Source organism: Pan paniscus, chromosome 15, assembly GCF_029289425.2.
Source record: "Pan paniscus chromosome 15, NHGRI_mPanPan1-v2.0_pri, whole genome shotgun sequence".
In the NCBI taxonomy this organism is placed as follows: domain Eukaryota; kingdom Metazoa; phylum Chordata; class Mammalia; order Primates; family Hominidae; genus Pan; species Pan paniscus.
In genome coordinates, this window is record NC_073264.2 from 76,334,829 (window position 1) to 76,341,845 (window position 7,017).

The window sequence follows — 7,017 nt, forward strand, 5'->3', positions numbered from 1 at the left end:
GCGAATCACCTGAGGCCAGGAGCTCGAGGCCAGCCTGGCCAACATGGCGAAACCCCATCTCTACTAAAAATACAAAAATTAGCCAGGCATGGTGGTGCACACCTGTAATCCCAGCTACTCGGAAGGCTTAGACAGGAGAATGGTTGAACCCAGGAGGTGGAGGTTGCAGTGAGCCGAGATCATGCCACTGTACTCCAGCCTGGATGACAGAGCAAGACTCCATCTCAAAAGAAAAAAAAAAAGGACTAACCTAAGAATTGATGGTAGGAGGGCATGGAAGGAGGAGTACAAACAATAGCCCAGTAGGTTGTAGCTTGTAGCCAGCGTTCAATAAACTTATCTCAGTATACTGAGAAGGAAGGAAGCAAATATATAATAAACCACCACCACGTTAATGCCTACTGTTTGTCAAGCATTTGCCATCCACACACCTTACCTTGTTGTCCTCCAACAACAGCATAAGGAAGGTAGTATTGGTGTGCCCATTTTGCAGAGAAGGAAACTGAGGCACAGAAAAATTAAATAATTCGTAAGAATAAATAGTTTGCAATGAGTAGCAGAGCAGGGATTTGAACCCAGGGAGTCGAGCTCCGGGGCTGGTGTTGTCAAATGCTACTAAGATATGTGTATTTTATCAGGAGGAAGCAGAGGGAGAGGAGGCACTGTAAAGAAATAGAAGAGTGTCTTGGGAGCTTAAGCTTTGGCCTATAGCACAATGCTGTCCCAGTCACAAACAGAACCCCAGCCCAGATGGACAAGGCCACATCCTGACAAATACCCAGAAGTAAGACAGTCACAGTTTTGTACCCACTCTCTGTCCCCATCCTTTGCTGTTCTTGTGGGGCCAGCCAGGTTCCAGCTGAGTTGTAAACTTGTAGTATGGATCTAGCTAGCCTAAGGGATTAGTGGAGCCATCTCTGGCTCATTGAGCTCCAGAGTGGCCAGTGAGAGCCTGGAAGTTGGATCAGATGACACTTCTGGAGGCATGGGCTATGATCCCAAGGGTCCCCAGTAACTGGACAAGGACCTTGGATCCCCAGCCTAATATGGAAGCGTCTCAAGACCCTTCTCTGGTCTTGTGTCTTCACTGACCCTGAGGAAAGGGCCTCCATTTTGCTTTAGATAGTTTAGCACAGTCTGGGAAGTCAGCCATTTCTGGGTTTGAATCTCATTTATTGCCTGTGCTGAGTTGGGAAAGTTAACTTCTCTATGCCTCTACTGCTTTTTTAAAAAATTAAAAATATAGAAGGCTGGACGCAGTGGCTCACACCTGTAATCCCAGCACTTCGGGAGGCCAAGGCGGGTGGATCATGAGGTCAAGAGATTGAGACCATGCTGGCCAACACGGTGAAACCCCGTCCCTACTAAAAATACAAAAAAATTAGCTGGATGTGGTGGCAGGCACCTGTAGTCCCAGCTACTTGGGAGGCTGAAGCAGGAGAATTGCTTGAAGTGGGAGGTGGGGGTTGCAGTGAGCTGAGGTTGCGCCACTGCACTCCAGCCTGGTGACAGAGCGAGACTCAGTCTCAAAAAAAAAAAAAAAAAAAATACACACACACACACACACACACACACACACACACACACACATATATATATATATATATATATATATATATATATATATATATATATATATACTGGGTCTTGCCATGTTGCCCAGGCTGCTCTTGAAACCCTGGCCTCGAGCAATCTCTGTGCTTCCATCTCTTCATCTGTCAAAGGGGATAGTATAAGAACCTACCTCACAGGGTTGTTTTAAGGACAAAGTAAACGAATTCCTATCAGTCACATAAAGCACACTTGGCACTCAGTAAACGTGGGTGATGGTAATGAACTACACCTTGCTTCCGTTTAAGAAGTCATTCTAACTGTCTCAAGCCCCACAATGCACATTATCTCATCCGGGTAGGGAGCGGCCCCAGGAACAAAGCCTATGGCTTTGCCAGGCCCTGCAGCCATGTGCTCAGGTCTCTCTTGGAGAGGAAATGGTTTCATTATTCAGCTGTCTAGGTCATGGCCACTTTCTTCAGGGCAGGGCTGTCTGTGGCCTTGCCTGCTCGACATGCTTGGTTATGCCCAGCATGCCAGCCTGGCTCTGCCGGCCCCCAGCGTGTGAAGGAGCACAGAGAGGCATACGCCTGCCTGCCGGGAAGAATGCTCATTCATGACAGGTCCATAGCGTCATAATGCTAGGCCTTGTTCTTGCCCCTGGAGCAGGTGGGGAGCCCATGGAAGCTAGTGCACTTCTGAAGATCCTTTCGTTGATCTGGCTGGATGACCATGACTGTGACCTTCAGCCAGGAAATCCCTGCATTCAAGGGAAGGCTGCCCCAGGGTCCAGGGCAAGGGCAATGTTTAGGCTAGTAGAAAGGCCCTTTCTGGCTGGGTGCGGTGGCTCACACCTGTAATCCCAACATTTTGGGAGGCTAAGGCGGGCCATCGCTTGAGCCCAAGAGTTTGAGACCAGCCTGGGCAACATGGTGAAACCCCATCTCTACAAAAAATACAAAAATTGGCCTGGTGTGGTGGTGGGGGCTTGTAGTCCCAGCTATTCAGGAGGATGAGGAGGGAGGATCACTTGAGCCTGGGAGGTCAAGGCTGCTGTGAGCTAGGATAAAGTCACCGCATTTCAGTGACTGCATTTCAGTGATTTTCAGCCTGGGAAAGACAGCGAGACCCTGTCTCAGAAAAAAGAAAGGCCCTTTCCAAAGTTGACTTGGGAGCCTCAGAAGGGAAGCATAGAGATGACAGGGCGGGTCTGGGGTGCTGTGTCTGTGTCTGCTGTCTAAGGCATCTAGCCACCGGCACAGCAGGGCTCTCCAGGAACATCGCTACCATTCTGGTTCTGAGATGTGTTCCAGAGGTTCTGGTTCCGCTTCCGTATGGGTTCCAGACTTCCTTCCGTTGAATCCTAGCACTGTCATTTATCAACTGTGTGACCTTTGAAAATCTCCTTAACCTCTCTGCCTCCATTTCTCATCTGTAAGAGGGGATGACAATAATCTACTCACCTACTCACCTCTTTATGTTGAGGCTTAAATGAGTTTTTACAAAAATGCTTAGAACAGTGCCTGGCATGTAGTAGCATAAATATTTGCTGTTGTTTTTCACATGCTAGAGATTTTAGTTCTGGATGGAGGCTCATCTAAGTAAGGGGGCAAATCCAGAGTTCTAGACTAAGTCTATTTGACCTTGAAGTCTGTTTTCCTTGAAAGCTACCACCTTGTATAAAAAGAACCCCTAATTTGTATGCTTTAGGAGAGACCATATTTCAATTTTGGGGACACCAGTCCTTCAAGGTACAGCACAGTTGCCTGACCTCAGAATTTTTTTTTTCTTTTTTTGAGACAGAGTTTCGCTCTTGTTGCCCAGGCTGGAGTGCAATGGCGTGATCTTGGCTCACCGCAACCTTCGACTCCCTGGTTCAAGTGATTCTCCTGCTTCAGCCTCCCGAATAGCTGGGATTATAGGCATGTACCACCACACCCAGCTAATTTTGTGTTTTTAGTAGAGATGGGGTTTCTCCATGTTGGTCAGGCTGTTTTCAAACTCCTGACCTCTGGTGATCCGCCCGCCTTGGCCTCCCAAAGTGCTGGGATTACAGGCATGAGCTACTGCGCTTGGTCCAGAATTTTCTTTTCTTTTCTTTTCTTTTTTTTAACAAACAGGGTCTTGCTCTGTCTCCCAGTCTGGAGTGTAGTAGCATGATCATAACTCACTGCAGTCTAGACCTCCTTGGCTCAAGTGGTCCGCCTGCCTCAGCCTCCCAAAGTGCTAGAATTATAGGTATGAGCCACTGTGCCTGGACAGATTTTGTTTTAGAAGCAGGAGTTAAGTGTCCATGAGTAGTAGGAACTCAGGTAATCCAGCCCAAATGGACTTGATCAACCATCCCCTGATCCCGGATCTCAGCGTGATGGGAGTCTAGGAAACCTGCCCTTTGACCTGAATCTGGATGACGTTAGTAATACAGGAATAGGTGAAATGCCAGCCACACCTGGCTGGCCCATGAAAAGGAAATACTTCCCACGCTTTGCTTTTGCACACCAAGGGCCCCCAGGTAAAGGCATCCAGGGTGCAAGCCGCCTGCTTTAATGCCTGGGTGTGGCTGCAGGAACAACCCAGTACAAACTGGAGTGAACCTGTTGCCCTCTTCCTTCCCTGCTGCCAAGCCAAACAGAACACAGGGAACACAAATAGAATCATCACAGTAAACCGGTTGTTGGAGCCAGACACTGGGAGAACCCACTCCCTGGCACTGCCACCCCATTCACGGGTCCAGACATGATGAAGTGCTCTGAGGGCTGAGGAAGGTGTGGCCCGTGGGCATTCCTGTCCAGCAAGAACCCCTCTGGCTTGTCTGTATTCATTGCCACCCATATGGACCTCTCTACGGTTGCTTGCCAAAGGCGAGAGGGAGAAGGGTCTCCCCTTCCTCCAAGCCCAGGATCACCGGGAAATGCCCTTCCCACCTACTGGACTTGACTAATGCTGCTTGTCAAGAAGGGAACTCTTCAGACACATAAAAATCCTAAAGGTAGCTGAGGTTTGAAGGAATTCGTGCTGGACGTGCTTCCCTGCAGGGTCAGGCATTGGGGAGGAGGGAGAAGAGGAAGGAGGAGCTGGTTGTAAGTGACAGCTGCAGATAAATCTGTGTGGAGCTGTCCAGGGAGCTGATGAACTCAGGTAGTGCCCTCCCTAGCCTGGGGCAGGTCAGAGTCTCCCCGAACCACCCAAACCTTTCTGCTGTGTGTGCTCTGGGGCATGTCTCTCTTTGCCTCCTTGGATCTTGAGCCAATGAGGAAATATAGGCTAGTCCCAGAAGGCAGGGATGAATTCTTGTTTTTTGTGGTGTCAGCACCTTTTCATGAAGCTCTAGCAGATCTCACAATCTTCCCTTCTTTAAAAAAAAAAAAAAAGAAAAAGAAAAAGAAAGAAGTTTGGAAAAGGGGGCTAGAGTCTCCCTATGGAAAAGAAAGCTCGTGGAATGATCCAAGTGGAGGTTTTCCATGCATTCCATGGCATCATTGGAGATGTCCTGGCTCTGTACTTACTTAACTACTTGAATCTCAGTTTCTTCCGTTGTAAAAGTGGGCACATGAAGACCTAGTTCTCATGGATATTAACAGGATAAAACGAGATAACACATACAGTACTCTCAAGTACTCTACATAGTCCTAGCATATCAAAAGTATTAGATAAATCTTGCCTTTATTTTCTCCTTCTCATACACTGTGTCAGTGGCTTGCTGGGTCCTTGATTAGCCTGAAGGACTGAAAGAGAGACCTCAAGAGAGAGAATGGCAAAGTAAATACGACCATCTTATTCGAACTTAACTCTGCGTTTCAAGTAGGGAGATAAGAAGGACTGCTGTTCCACTTCTTTTCTAGATGACAAGATGGGTTATTTTTATTTTTTATTTTTGAGACAGAGTTTCGCTCTTGTTGCCCAGGCTGGAGTGCAACGGCATGATCTTGGCTCACCGCAACCTCTGCCTCCCGGGTTCAAGTGATTCTCCTGCCTCAGCCTCCCGAGTAGCTGGGATTACAGGCATGCGCCACCATGCTTGGCTAATTTTGTATTTTTAGTAGAGATGGGGTTTCACCATGTTGGTCAGGCTGGTCTCGAACTCCTGACCTCAGGTGATCCGCCTGCCTTGGCCTCCCAAAGTACTGGGATTACAGGCATGAGCCACCGTGCCAGGCCTAAAATGGGTTATTTCTGTGCCTAGAGGTAAATTGCATCAGTGCTTTCCCATCTGAAACAAAACACAAACCACTTCATTTCCATGTCAAAAACTGATTCAATCTAATCTACCCATAAATCAGGCTTTCTCATTAACCTGAATTTGAAGTTTCTCTCTTTTCCAGCTGCTGTTATGCTCTAGGTGGAGTTTAGAAAAGAGAAGTCTAGCTTAACCATTCGTTGACAGAAAAAAGTAGAAATTGTCATTTCTTCCCTGAAAATACCAGAATTAGTAAATTGCTACCTTGCCCATAATCCTGTAATAAGCAGAATCTGCATTATGGTTGGATATACAGCATGAATCTCAACTACTATCTGGGTTTTTGTTTTTATTTTTATTTATTTATTTATTTATTTTTGAGACCGAGTCTCACTTTGTTGCCCAGGCTGGAGTACAGTGGCGCAATCTCGGCTCACTGCAACCTCGGCCTCCCAGGTTCAAGTGATTCTCCTACCTCAGCCTCTTAAGTAGCTGGGATTACAGGTGTGCGCCACCACGCCCGGCTAAATTTTTTGTATTTTTAGTAGAGACGGGTTTTCACCATGTTGGCCAGGCTGGTCTCGAACTCCTGACCTCAGGTGATCCACCCGCCTCAGCTTCACAAAGTGCTGGGATTACAGGCGTGAGCCACTGCACCCGGCCAAGATTTTTTTCTTTTTTCTTTTCTTCTTTTTTTTTTTTTCTTTTTTTGAGTCAGAGTCTGTCGCCCAGCCTGGAGGGCAGTGGTGGGATCTTGGCTCACTGCAATCTCTGCCTTCCAGGCTCAAGCAATTCTCCTGCCTCAGCCTCCTGAGTAGCTGGGACTACAGGCCTGCACTACCACACCTGGCTAACTTTTGTATTTTTAGGAGAGAAGGTTTCACCATGTTGGCCAGGCTGGTCTCGAACTCCTGGCTTCAAGTGATTCGCCTGCCTCCCAAAGTGATGGGATTACAGGCGCAAGCCACTGCGCCCGGCCAGGGTTTTTTTTTCCTGAAGGGCTGATCATGGCTTTGTTCCACTCACTGTGCCCTTCTTCCTCTGCTTGGAACTGGACAGCAGTTCCAATAAGCTACTGTCTTCTATTAAGTAAGGACCAGACATGAAAAACTTTATGGTGGGGATGAGTGGATGGGGCAAGGGTTTGGGGAGCAATGATCAACTGGGTAAAATCCTGGGGAGTGGCAATTGAGTGGGAAGGGAGTCAAGAAGTGTTTAGGGAAGGATGTCAGGGAAGTGAGTAATAGGTAGGTCAGAGGATGGAGCAAGGGAATGTTGAAAGGCAACGG